Genomic DNA, 14,007 nt, shown 5'->3' on the forward strand with positions numbered 1-14,007 from the left:
AACTTGAAGGATGGAGGAAATATGAGAGAATGACATTTTAATTTGGAAATTAAAGCCAGCTCTGGAATAGCTAGGATCACTTTTTAATGTCGTACTGAATAATGAGCTGTTTAATGTGCATTATTATTATTATTATTATATATATAATATGTAGTTGGGGGGTTGTTTCTGGCTTGTTTTTGTTCTACAATGTGGCTTTGCTTGTTTCCATGTGAGCACGCAGGCTTGTGATCTGCTGACCTTTGGAATTTCGGCTATAGAGCGGAGCTAAATGTTCCCGCTAAGCAAACAGGTCGGCTGTTTGAATTCCAGGCTCATATGGATATCTAATGTCTCTCTCTCTCTTTCTCTCTTTGCCAATATTTAACTAGAGCTGTATTTTTGGGAATTCCCCTGCTGTGTTTTTGTGTACGCAGTCAGTGTTTACAGGAGTGTGTCTTCAGGCACATGGTGAGAATAGCAATGTCTGCTTCCACCCACTCGGGGCCAGAAGAAGAATGCTTGACACTGTGTTAATTTGGCACTTTGCATCACAAAGGTGTAGTTTCTCACAGATCCAACAATCACCTAAAGACACTCACCGTTCCCTAACGTCAGTCCCATTCGAGCCAGCGTCCACGGCCATCTGCCCCGTGACTCATTGGACTGTCATTTCACGCCATTTATAGGTCGCGTTTGGAAGTCTCCCCCTCAGCCTCGCCCCGGGATACCAGCCCGTCCTCCTCTGGCAGGGTCCCCTGCCGGGGTGTGGCCTGAGGATGGAGATTGGACAATGCTTCTCCAACCTCCCAACCCCCCACCCACCACGCTCTATTACATTCCTACTACTCCCTCCCCGTCCTCTTCTTCTTCTTCCCCAGAGGTTTGGGCCGGTAACGAGCGGATAGGGTGGAGCATCTGTTCCCCGAGCCTTTCCTTTCACCCGCAGGCCCTCCCTCTCAATCAGTCTCTTTTGATATACCCCCTCTGGTTGCAGTCAGTCTCAATCTCTGCCATCACCACTCTCACACACACACACACACACACACACACACACTCCAGACAGACACGCACCATCTCTACCTCGCTCCGTCTCAGCTGCACCACTCTTTTTCTCTCCAGGCTTTTGATTTTCTGGTGACTCAACGGTTCAGTCAATTTCTTCTTCCTCATGCTTCAGCTGTGCATCTTTTTTCACACTGCTCACTTATATTAACCTGCATGTGTGTGTGTGTGTGTTTGCAGGTGAGTAACAAGACGGAGCCGAACCTTAGTTTTTTAGACTTTTTGAATTTATTTACTGACATAAAGGTTGTCAAAAGTATCAATACTCAAAAAAGTATCCATACTAAATCATTGTATCCGGATACAATACTCATTTTCAAAAGTATCGAGTATCTGAAGCTTGTTATCATAGTTGCACAACTGTTTTTTATTATAAATATTTAACCTGTGGTTCTGTTAAATTTTTGTGTTGTTGCATTTTTCTTGTTAATAAAAATATTTCTGTTAGATTTTGGGGTCTTAGTTTTTATCCTTGTGGTATCGAAAATGGTATCGAGTATCGAATATTTTCCTGAGTATCGGTATCGAGTTGAAAATTTTAGTATCGTGACAACCCTAACTGACATTAATGAACTTTTCTATGACGTTGTAATTTATTGAGATGCACCTGTACTGTAAGGTAGTTTCTACCTGAGGAAGCCGTAATCAAAGTGGAAAATTATTGAAACTTTTCTTTTAAGTCAAATTAATTAAACTGAGTGTGGCAAAATTGAAGGATGGAGGAAATATATGAGAGAATGACATTTTAATCTGGAAATAAAAGCCAGCTCGGGAATAGCAAGGATCATTTTTTTAATGCCGTACTGAATAATGAGCTGTTTAATGTGCATTATTATTATTATTATTATTATTATTATTATATTGAAGAATATCTAGTTGGGGGTTGTTTCTGGCTTGTTTCTGTCAATTTCTTCTTCCTCATGCTTCAGTTGTGCATCTTTTTTCACACTGCTCACTTATATTAACCTGCATGTGTGTGTGTGTGTTTGCAGGTGTGTAACTAGACGGAGCTGAACCTGAGTCCAGACCACACACAGCGAACCTGGGAGATGCTCAGAAACCTCCTGACAGGTCAGTGTGTCCACACTGCTGCACACAAACACATAAAAGTGCAGAGAAGTTGTTTTACTTCATTGCGAGAGTCGTTAACTGACCTTTCTTGGAGACAAAAGAAAAGTTCTTCTGGCATTCTTGGTCTGACCTTTGGATTTTTCTCTGACTGCCCTGTAGCTTGAACTCTCGTGTGACTCCTCAGTATGGACTCCTGTCAGCTGGTTGGATTTGAGAATTGAGTGCTCCACATCATGAGATGCTTAGAAAATGGCCAAATTATGCTGATATTAGTACTTTAAGTTACATATTAACATATGGAACACACATGGAGAAACATTAGCCTTCTTCAAGCCACGTATTTGTATGCTCATTTTAAAGTATCGCATTAGAAAAGCTGTATGGAAATAGAAATATTCAATAAAACTTACACAAAAAGGCTTATAGATGGATAGATGTATGGATGGATGGATGGGTGGATGGATAGATGGATAGATGGATCATTTACATTGAACACACACTATACATACATTTAAGATAAACTCAGGATAAGTCTGAATTTAGATTAAAACCTTAACTAAATAAATTATACATTTGCAGAGAAATAGGACTTTTACACTGCTTGAGGTAGTTTTGTCTCGAAAAAAAAAAAGCTGAATGCACTGAAGGGGATATGGAAATGCCTTTGCAGAATAAGTTGATGTTGCTGTTTCCGCTGGCCGTGTCTTCAGAGATAGTCTATTGATTTGTTTTCATCTCTGAACAGCATTAAACATACTTGCGGACATGAAAGAACAACTCAAACTTGCCCAACTGAACCGCATTCCTGAAGACAAAACTCTCTGTCAAAGGTTGAGATGACCAAGACGACTTGTTTTGTTTCTAGTTTGTAACTTCGACCTCTTCTGCTCTGTTTACTGGCAGATGACAGCCCTGCAGAGCTCATAGTGCCAACTTCTGACCAAACTAAGCTGTAGCCTGGTTTATTTGCTGCAAACCTGAAACGGCTTTTTTCAAAATTTGCTTAAAATCTGCTTGACAACTGAATGGATACATGGCTATTAAATACTGAACTCTATCAGTTTGCGGTCAAATCAATCAATCAATCAATCAATCAGTCAGACTTTATTTGTAGAGCACTTTTCATACAAGAGAGATGCAACACAAAGCGCTTTACATAAAAAAGGAGAAAATAACAATAATAAAAAGCTAGATAAAAAAGATAAAACAATAAATAAATAATTAAGAAATAAAAAAAATATAGAAATAGACTAATAAATAGTAGCAAATAAATAAATAAATAAAAGAGAAGATGTTATGAGCAGAAAAATCTCTAAAAATGGTTCAAGTAAAAGCCAAATTAAAGTCTTCAGTTTGCTCTTAAAAATATGAACGGATAAATATTAGCTTAACCAGAACGAGCGCAGCTGTGAGCATCTACACCCTGTGGTGAAAATGTGGGTTAATCATAATAACATGATGACTATAAATATCGTTTTTTGATTACAGGAGCAGGTCTGAACTGTGTGTGTGTGCGCCTGTATATATGACCTGTTTTTGTCACAAATGGATAGCTATATATATATATATAGATATGCATGCTGGAATAGAGAGAAGAGTGTGCAGTCATAACACAACTGGCATGGAGAGAACTGATTTTGTACAAAGGGATTTTCTCTTGTGCAGAAACACAGTCTGTCCTACTTAGAGAGACGCCACTGCAGCCTAACCTGCTGTTCCCAGCTGGTGCTGCTTTGAAATACATCCCCCTCCTCCCTCCTTCTCATCTCCTCTCCTCTCCTCTTCATCTCTCTTTACTCCTCCTCTCCGAGACTGTGCAGGAAGCTCCGCCCCCTCCTGCCCCCCCCCCCCCTCCTCTCCCCCTCCTCTGCTCTTTGAGCCGCGTCCTCTCTGCGTCAGACAGCTCCATTCATGAAAATTGTGACGTGAGCAGGTCTTCAGCGACCCGGTGACGCTGCCAGACACCCACTCACATCCCAGGTGCTGCGGGAGTCAGAGGAATGTCCGTCACTCTCCAGCCTCTGCCTCCCTCCCTCTCTCCCTGCCTCTCTTTGCCGTTTTTCTCCATCTTGACCGACAGTTCAGCCTTTTTTCTCCCCCGGCTTTTTTTTTCTTCTCCTTCTCCCATCCCTGCCTCAGAGCTGAGAGAGGACCATGAATCTGAGCTCTGTCTGCTGTGAGTAATCTGCTGATGCTGTGTCTTTTGGAAGCAATGTGATGTGGAGGTTCTTCTCCTGCTTGTAGATTTATCTTTTGTATTCTTTTCTTTGATTGCACTGTGATTTGTTTGTGTGCAGGGAGACATTCAAGTGTGTGTGTGTCTCTGTTTGTGTGTGTGTGTGTGTGCTGTTTGTAAGTGGATCAGCTGTGTTAGTGTTTGTTCAGTAGCAGTGCTGCAGGAGGAGTGTGTTCAGCGGTCGTGCGTCGGTGCGTGCAGGAGCTATTTTAGGCTCAGCGGTGATGCTGCTGCTGCTTTTTGATGCGGTACTTCTCTGTGCCCTCTGAAGGGCAGGTTGAGATGTAGGTATGGTACGAACCAACAGAAACCCCCCTCACCCTCCACCTCCTGATGGAGCAGCCGTATGATACAAGGCATTAATATAACCCGGGGCAGATGACAGACTTTTCTGGGCCACACGTGTACTGCGCACAGCCACAGGCATTCCAGTATGTGCACAAAAACAAATGACTTTTTCCAGATTCTGTCTCATTTATTCAACCTCTTCTCTCTTTTATCCATGTTCCCTTGACGACTTCACCATCTTTGACTTTTCTCCCCCACTTTGCATCTTCGACCATCTCTTTATTTTACCCAGCTTTGGAGCAGCAGCGCTGTGTGCATGCCCACCTCTGTCCTCTGCTACTAAGCATGTTTATGTAACTCCACAGGATGAGTAGCCGGCAGCCCGGCTTTAGAGGAGAGGAGGAGGAGAGGAGGAGGAGGAGGAGGAGGAGGAGGAGGAGGAGGGGAGAAGAGCTCCATCCATCCATCCATCCATTCTCCACAGAGCATTTAAAAATAATGGCTGCATATTCATATCCATGACGAGTTTGCCACTTGGGTTTTATTTCTAGAGTGTCTAACTTGGGGTACCAGATTTGCTATTAAAAAATAGATGAGGAGCAGGGGTAGTATGCATGCAGGAGCTAATAGAAGCACTAATGTGTATTGATTTCCAGGCTTTCTGCTGTGGTGGTAGAGTCTGTCTTTAGGCAGAAGAAAAGCATCATGTAGTACAACGCCCACTTCCTCTTTAACTCCAGTGCCCCATTTTTATTTTTCGCTCTGTAGCTTTGTGTATTTTCCATATTGCGACCATTAAAACGGTGTCAGTCACAGCCATTCTCCTGCAATATGGGTGTTTGTCTGTTGTGTGTTTGAGTTTTGTGTGTCTGTCTCTCTCCCCGGCCCTTGTTGTTGTTGGCGGGCCAGGCAGACCGTCCCTATTAAAAGAGTACAAGGGGGATTGTTGTGGCAGCAGCTGCTCTGGTGTGCAGCGTCGAGTGTGTGTCTGTCTGTGTCTTTCTGTGTGTGCTGCTGTCTCCTGGCCGTGCAGGGCAGACAGGCCCAGTTCACATGGAGCCGGCTCCTCTTGTGTCCTTTGTTGTCGCTCTGGGAGTCTTTCCCATTGGAGCGTGGTCGGTACAGTATCATGCCGCAAGCAGCCACAGCAGCAGCAGCAGCAGCAGAAAAGCAGTTTCTCTTTATCCTTTTTTCATCATCTTTCATTCATTTTTCTCACTCTTCTCTCTTCTCTTTCCAGCCTCCAAATCGTCCTCACTATCGCCCCCATTCATAACCTTCCATGTCCTTTTCCGTCTCCCTAATCTGCTTTTCTTCCTCTACTTTTCTCTAAGCCATTCTGTCCCTCCACTGTCTCCTTGGCCCCACCTTCTTTTTCTGTCTCTTTGCATTCATCATCTATCCGGATGGATCTGGTGAGCATTCATAAATAGAGCTCTGTAAAGCTTTATCGCTTCGCATTGCTGCAAACAAAGACTCTGCTTGACTGAAAAGGCAGATACTGAAGCTGGGGTTATGCGTGATAGTTTCAGGTTTGGGGAGGCTGTGTGTCCTGGTCGCAGTGCCGGCTGCAGCCTCACTGAGAGGCAGCGAGGACGGAGCTGGAGGGAGAGTGTGTGACGTGTCGATGGCGCACACGCTTTTCTTCAGTTATTTATTTTCTCCAATTCTGGCTGGTACCGGCTGAGGCTATTTGAGGCACAACTGTGTGTGTGTGTGTGTGTGTGTGTTAACCCTGAATTGTAGTGTACTTCTTTAGAACGTGTCGTCCAGCTTGGTTCTGCTTGTTGAACTCACTGACAAATGAGGAAAACACAAAGTCAGACAGTGACTTTGTTTACATGCACACTAGGGTTGTCATGATACTAAAATTTTCAACTCGATACCGATACTCAGGAAAATATTCGATACTCGATACCATTTTCGATACCACCAGGATAAAAACTAAGACCCCAAAATTTAACAGAAATATTTTTATTAACAAGAAAAATGCAACATGTAAAATGAACAGAACCACCGGTTAAATATTGATAATAAAAAACAGTTGTGCAAAAAGAAACTGCAACTATGATAACAAGCTTCAGATACTCAATACTTTTGAAAATGAGTATCGTATCCGGATACAACGTTTTAGTGTCGATACTTTTTTGAGTATACTAAAATTTTCAACTCGATACCGATACTCAGGTAAATATTCGATACTCAATACCGTTTTAGATGCAACAAGGATAAAAACAAAGACCCCAAAATTTAACAGCAAAAAGAAACTGCAACTATGAAAACAAGCTTCAGGTCTGAGGTAGTGGGGAAAAAAAGGGATGGGACGTGCCTGATTTATTTATTTATTTATTTATTTATTTACGTTGTTTATAATCATTAACGTGACGTCAGTCTTTAATTGCTAGCTGCGGCTAATGGCTAATAATAACACAGCCATCATTAATGTGAGCCACCAGCCACGATAACATCAGTAATAGGTCAGTTTGAAAAAGAAAGACACTAACCTTTCGAAATCCACTGTAAAGGCCAGGGTATCGATACTTTTGAAAATGAATATCGAATCCGGATACAACGTTTTAGTATCGATACTTTTTTGAGAATCGATACTTTTGACAACCCTAGGTCAATGATGCTTTCAACTTAAGAAAAAGCAGCTCAGGTGAAGCTGTTTCCTGTCAGCCAGCTCTCTGAGAGTTTCATCCATCCACCTGACCTCCCTCCTCTGTCAGAGAAACCCATCCTTCACACCAAACAGCCACATAGCAGCCGTATCCTGAGCAGGAGCAGCTTTGACCTTGTTCCTGTTTGTCCCAGCAAACCCCAGTCAAAAACCCCCCAAGCAGCCAGCCAGGTTAGGCAGGCAGCAGGGATTATTGCTCTGTGGCCTGCTTTCCCCTCCAGCCACCACCAGGTATTTAAGTCAGCGCAGGTGAGTCACCAGAGGGAATCAGAATATGAAGAAAGAGGGATTATAGGGAAACGTCAGCAGATGCCGTAACTCTGTGCCAGAATTTGTTTATTTTCCCTCCACCAGCAGATTATTACTTTCACCCACCTACAGCAGGCTGTCCAATCCCCTCTGGCAGGCCTCTCGGCCACGGTAGCGAGGGAAAGCTGATTTAGACAAATCGGCCCACATCCCGACAATCAAATCAGGACTGGGCGGCTCTGTTGGCAGAGTCATATTTCCGGGGTCACTGTATTTGATGTTCATATGGATAAATATGTTATAATTCTGTGTCTGCTGCCTCCGATGACGAGGAAATCTACGGGCAATTTGTTTCACTAATTCTGTTTCATAACGTTGTTTGCTCACATGATGAACACGGGCCATGAGAGTCCATAGTCTGCATTGACAAGTCGAGATAGCAGAGTTCAGCTGTTCAACTGTGACCCAGAATATCAGACAGTCACATGTTAGTTCAAGCCAGAGAGACTCCTGAGCTGCTGATGGTAAGAGACTCTTGTATTTGTCCATTTTATTTTGTTTTTATACTCCTTTCCTTTTATTACTTACCTGAGGTGCTCAGTGGGGACCACTGCTGCTCTCAACATCAATTTCTTTGCTCCGTTTGTTTTAAGAGAGAAGGTCAGGAGGGACAGAAACAGTCTGGAGCAGGTATTTATCTTTCCTTGTTGCCTGATATCAGACAGAATCGTCAATTCCTTGCAGTCCGTTTCCATCTTCGTCCAAGATGCACTTGTGAACTTTGGTTCGTGTATTGAATACACAAACCAAAGTTCACAAGTGCAAGTTCCACCCGGAAGCTTTTAGCCGTCAGCTACATATGCTGAGGTTGGTACAACAAGCAGATTGGCGTGTGACTCTTTCACACTATGGTGAGCACAAATGAAACTGCAGAGCTGGGAACCGTCTGCAGGTTTGTGTTCAGCTACAACAGCAACAGAGAGAGTTGTGATTAAGACGAGGACGGTATGTTGGTGTTGCTCCATCGATGTAGGGGAAGTTTTGGTGTTTTGAATGTTTAAACCTCTGTAGTCCAGGAGATTTTGTTTCAAATTTGTCAACTTCCTATGCCTTCATTTCTGTCTCTGTTTAGCATCTTTCAGTCTGTCCTTACATCACATGCATGGTTCCTTTTTCTCCACAAACACTTGGCTATCAGCCTGATTTTGAAACAAAAGACACAGGTTTCTATGGAACTGTATCTCTTTCTCTTTTTTTTAAAAACTATTTATACACACGAAAACAGCAGAAAAAAAAGATTTAAAAAAATAAATAAAACAGTTTATTTGCATGTAAATTAAAAATAGTTTTCATCGTAGAAAGAAAATTCACATTTTAAAAATGGTCTAGAAACATAAATGGCACTTTCAACTGGCTTTCTCAGCTTGTCTGTTATATAAATAAAGTTATTACTGTAAATTAAACATGCTCAGTATATTTTCAATGAATCGATGGACTCCAGAGGGTTAAATACAGGTGGAACTGATTGTTTGTTTGAGAGACCTTTTTTATGTGGATTGTGCACAGATTTTTCAAATGCTGACCATAACATTTTTTTAGAAAATAATAGCTAGCACCATTTCAAAATTACACCAAGCAACATTTTCTGCATTATATTTATATATACAGTCATGGAAAAAAATTATTAGACCACCCTTGTTTTCTTCAATTTATTGTTCATTTTATTGTCCATGCCTGGTACAACTAAAGGTACATTTGTTTGCACAAATATAATGATAACAACAAAAAAAGCTCATAAAAGTTTAATTTAAGAGCTGATATCTAGACATTTTCCATGGTTTTCTTGATAATGATTTTGGTTATTATCAAGAAAAACATGGAAATGGCTAGATATCAGCTTTTAGTTGCACCAGACATAACAAATTGAAGAAAAAGGGTGATCTAATAATTTTTTCCATGACTGTATATATATCGGACAGCATATACACAATGCAGATGATATGTCTTTGATTGGCCAATAACGGCCGATAATATCAGTCAACCTATATCTCTGTCTGGATCTCCTCGTCACTATAAAAACAGTGACAACCACACTGTTCTTTAAAAGCAACGCTGCTATGCTTCTCCATGTGTGACAGGCTTAGTGGACTCAAAAGCAACCTCCAGGCTCTTTGGCCTCTCCAGACCTGAGTGTTGGATGAGAGTGAGTGTGACTGGCAGCAGAAGGTCAGGATGGATGCTGTGTTGACATGGAAACGTGTGAATGATGAGGTGGGATAGCAGCTAAATTGGTTCTTTGTTGGTGGCACAGCTGTCACCTAAAGGGAGGTTCCCCCTATGGGTCCCAGCAGGGCTTTCCTTAATGAGGAGCAGAGTGATGGAGACACAGATGACACTGCTGCTGCTGCTGTGTGACTGTGAGCATGAATGCAATGTGCACCTCTGTGTGTGTTAAAGGTCTGTCTGTTGTTGCACTAATATAATAAGAATAAGAATAACTTTATTTATATAGCACCTTTTAAAAACAGCAGTTTGCAAAGTGCTTCGACAGAGAACAATTAATCACCAGAATGATGCCATGAGGCTAAAAACAATTCTTACATTAAAAGAAAAACTATAAAAGACAGAGCAGGAACAATCCCAAGACATTCTCACATACACAGAGAATAAAAGGTAAAAGGTAGTGATGGGATGGACTGTGCCGAGGCTTCGGAGCGTGTGTCGAGAAATCCAGGAAGTCTTTTACGAAGTACGTGTCGAGGCTTGTTTCTTTAAGGGCGAGTGATGTCATTGATGATGTTTGAAGCACAATGGATCCCCGCAAAATTGAGTCCAAGCACAGTGGCAAAAATATTGTTTCGTAATAATAATGAATAAAGTCATCATCATCACCCCAGTATTCATCAGCACAATTACTTTCTAATCTTCGGAAAACACTGCAACAGTTTTAACAGAAACATCTCATGTTCTATTGGACATGAAAGTCTGACTAACGGTCAGCGAGATATGCACACACACAGGAACACACACACACACACACACACACACACAGATGCTTCTTGCTTTATAGATAGATATTGTGGAAGGTCCAGCTGCTCTTTTTTTGTTTTTTTTTAAGACAATCTAGAGCCATGTTGATGTTTTGCTGAGTGCCACATAAAAAGCTCCCCTCCCCAGTGGATTGCTGGGAGTAGTGGGATTATTCGATCCTGCTGGACACGCCCTCGGCATGTGTGTGTGTGTGTGTGTGTGTGTGTGTGTGTGTGTGTGTGCGTTTGAGCATTTGTGGTTTCAGAACCTGATCCCCCTGCACCAGCAGCTGCCATGTATACACACACACACACACACGCACACACACACACACACACACACACACACTCACATATAAAGTATGGTCCAGTAATAACATCACTTCTCTGCCAATACTACTCCACATCTATACGTGTTCTCACACACTAAAGATGTGCTTCCCATGATGCATTGTGCTATTGGTCATTGACATTAGTTTGCCTTTCGAGAGGCAAGAAAGGAAAGGAAGTGTTGAGAGGATATATGGAGGGGGAGGGCTGAATAGGGTCTGTGTTTGCACAAGCTTGTCTCTAGAGCCCTGTAGAGGGATTAAAGGATCAGCTCCTGATCATTTCTCTCTCTCTCTTTAGCTCTTTCCCTCTTTCTTCTTTGTATCCATTCTGCTGAGCATCTGCATTGTTTCCTTCGCACAAACAATATCTACTTTATGCACACATGTAACCTTTTTTTTCTAACATCAGAAGGACGGGAGGTGTGCCCGTGTGCCCAGTCATGGTCACTTTCGGAAAGTCCTGTAAATAAATGACTGTGTAAATGAAACCCTGGGCCCTTCTTGATGAGGCACAGACATTATTTATGGGATTCTATGCACATAGAGATCTTCCATTAGAGATTAATGGAAAGGAGCAAGAGGTCCATTTCCTATTCTTGGCGTCCGGTATTCTGCCCTACCAAGCCTAACTGCAGTAACTACAGTTTTGGTCGAAATTGAGTTATAACTGAAAGTGAACTCCTTGATGTCTGTTTTATCTTGTGACGAAGTTTTGGATTTCAATTTTGCTTTATTTCAGAGAAATAATGATTTTAAAAAATCACAAAATCCAACTCAAAACCAAAGTTTTGACGGCAGTAATTGCACTTACCACAGTCTGGTTTGACTGTGAGGAAAAGAATAATAGAAATTATAAGTTTATTTGATAGGGGAATTATTATCTAGATAGTGATCAAGTAAAAAAAGTCAGATAAAATTATATTAAAACTAAAATATAACATTACTTCATAATATCAAATCTAAAATACACAAATCTTTGAATAGAGTTGTTAAACTCTTTTAAATACACTTCTAACAAAATCATTTTGAAAATGTTTATTCTCTATCTAGATAGTGATGAAGTAAATAAAAGTGAGATAAAATTATATTAAGACTAACATATAACATTACATTACTTTATAATATTTGCTCTAAAATACACAAATCTTTGAGTAGAACACTTTTAATAACACTTATAACAAAATCAATTTGAAAATGTTTATTCACGGAAAACAAAATATAAAAGCTGAAAGAAGACAACAACATTGTAGTTACTGCACTCATCATCAATACATGTAGAAATAAGTGTCATTTGCTGCATACAGTTAGAGTACAGTAACTAAGTTTTTGGGGTCAAAGGTCAAATAAATCATCATGATTTTTGAGCATAAAAATGACATCATCAATACATGTAGAAATAAGTGTTATATCACTGACCTACCTATAACATTTTGGTTGGCCAATTAAAAAAGGTTAAAAAAGTTTTTCTCAGTTTTACCCTTTGCTTGTTACTGCAGTTAGACTTTGTAGGGCAGAATAGAAGATGCAAAGACTCAGTCCTGATTCAGCTCGTTAGGAAGAAGGAAAGAGTGCAAATGGGTGAAATTATTAGAGCCTGAATAGCATCAGCTTCTCTGTCAGATTGTGCTCTCTAGTCATTATTTAGAAGAGATAATAGTGCAGTTTGAGCTAGTGGTTGCTGTGCGTGCAGGCTTGTGTCTTAACGTGCGAGTGTCTGTCCAGCCGACCACATCCACCCACTGCGGCCCACGTCACAGGCCCGGCTCCGAGAATCGTCCGTGGGGTGGAATTACAGCGCGGGCCTCTACTCGCACAGCTCGATTGTCTCGGCTGTGGAAGGGACGGATTTATTGGATACCTGAGAGAGCATTCTCTCCTTCCCCTGCACTCTCAGCAACCTGCTTAGAGACAGGCCTGCATTATAGATGAGCTCCTGGCAGCCACTACACTCTCACAGCGCTCAGGTTACCCCCCAGTAGATACACACAGATACAGTACATGCATTCACACAAACATGGAAGCGCCATCTGCACGGACCAGCGGACCAGGACGCAGATATCACGTAACTGTGAGCATCTCCGCTTTGATTGCTGTCAGGGATTTTTAATCATCTTTCCCTAAGTTTTCTTTTCTTTATGTTATTATCCAAAAAGGACAAAATGTCAAATAAGTAGTAGGGCTGGGCGATATGGACCAAAAGTCATGTCCTGATATATTTAGGCTGAATATCGATATTCGATATTTGTATCAGCTGGTATATAACAACTGAGCTGTTACTTTTTTGTCCTCTGAGTGACAGTCAATTTAAGTTGTTTTTCAGGTATTTTATTTGTATGATTTGAAGTCAAGCCATATATGTCATGTGGTAATTAATTTGTTTGTGGAAAAGAGAAAAAATGTAACACAATGATCCCGCATGGGAAAGGAAATAAATATGACAAAAGAAAGATATCAGATCGAGGGAGGAGAAGACGGGAGCAAATACTTTGTTTGAAAGTTGTTTTAATAAAACTTATTCTTTAAAATGCCCAATTCCTATAAGGAGCAAACGGCATAGGTAGAGAAAAACAACACTGAGGATTAGGGCTGGGCGATATGGACCAACAGACATATCCTGATATATTTAGGCTGAATATCCATATTCGATATATTTCCTGATATTTTTATCGCAAACTGAGAGCAATTGTTCAGTCAAAGTCAAAGCCAAATATGACATGTCACAAGTAGTTTCATTGGAACTGTTTATTAAAGTGAACATAAATACTGTATAACAACAGGAGTAGTTTTAAAAAAAAATCAAAACTCCATAAAGTGCACATTTAATTAAAAAAAATATCCATTATCATTATAATTAGAAGAAATTAAATGAATTAAGACATGAAATGTTTCGTTCTGTGTGTAATGGATCTATATAATGTATTATTTCCACTATTTGAATTGAATTACTGACATAAATAAACTTTCTATTATGTTCTAATTTATTGAGATGCACCTGTATTGTGGAAGGTCCAGCTGCTTTTTTCTTTTCTTTTTTTTGAAGACACAGTCCAAACAGCCATGTTGATCTCAAAGCTCCAT

General features: G+C 40.9%; 1 protein-coding gene across 3 annotated transcripts in view; it reads left to right on the forward strand.

The window, feature by feature from the left end:
- Positions 1 to 14,007, forward strand: part of si:ch211-45c16.2 (mitogen-activated protein kinase kinase kinase 13) — a 55,934-nt gene that overhangs the window by 17,422 nt on the left and 24,505 nt on the right. Inside the window, exon 2 of one of the 3 annotated variants that reach the window (XM_059342745.1) lies at positions 2,037 to 2,115. The gene's annotated coding sequence lies outside the window, so the exon portion shown is untranslated. Of the gene's footprint in view, positions 1 to 2,036; positions 2,116 to 4,217; positions 4,292 to 8,033; positions 8,093 to 14,007 lie in introns of those variants that run through there. The other 2 variants (XM_059342748.1, XM_059342747.1) reach the window with 2 other exon arrangements.

Source organism: Centropristis striata, chromosome 10 (genome assembly GCF_030273125.1).
Source record: "Centropristis striata isolate RG_2023a ecotype Rhode Island chromosome 10, C.striata_1.0, whole genome shotgun sequence".
NCBI classification, from domain to species: Eukaryota; Metazoa; Chordata; class Actinopteri; order Perciformes; family Serranidae; genus Centropristis; species Centropristis striata.